This window comes from Macrobrachium nipponense, chromosome 44, assembly GCF_015104395.2.
Source record: "Macrobrachium nipponense isolate FS-2020 chromosome 44, ASM1510439v2, whole genome shotgun sequence".
Taxonomy (NCBI): domain Eukaryota; kingdom Metazoa; phylum Arthropoda; class Malacostraca; order Decapoda; family Palaemonidae; genus Macrobrachium; species Macrobrachium nipponense.
In genome coordinates this window covers 35,513,815-35,514,375 of record NC_087221.1, presented here as the reverse complement: position 1 = coordinate 35,514,375, position 561 = coordinate 35,513,815, and positions in this window count along the sequence as shown.

Below are 561 nucleotides of genomic sequence, written 5' to 3'. Positions count from 1 at the left end.
CTCCTTTTGAGATGTTCATTACCTGCCTCTCTTTTATTAAGGCCGATTCCATCATTTGACTCTTGTACCGGGCAGTTGCTGCTATAAATTACACGTGACAAATTCCAGTTGATTCTATGGTTATGTTCATTTATATGGTTGAAAATAGCAGAGTTCTGTTGTCCATACCTAACTGACCGTTTGTGTTGTATTAATCTCTGGGGAAGGGATTTACCTGTAAATCCGATGTAAGATTGGTCACAGTCCTGGCATGGGATTTCGTATACCCCAGAGTCCTTTGGAGATGTCTTTTGTTGGACGTTAATCAGGGATTTGGCTAAGGTGTTTGGGTAAGTAAATACAAAAGGGTTCGATTTTCCGAGGGGGTTGGTTATTCTCTTAATCGTGTCCAGGTGGGGAATTATTATTTTATTGTTGGGTGTATCTCTGGTCTTGTCTTTAGGGGGTCGGTAGAAAATTACGTTAGCTTTGTGAATTGCTTTTCTCAATTATATGGTCAGGATATTTTAAAGACGAAAGTTGCTTGCGAATTAGTTCAAATTCTTTTTTTTCCAGGAATTC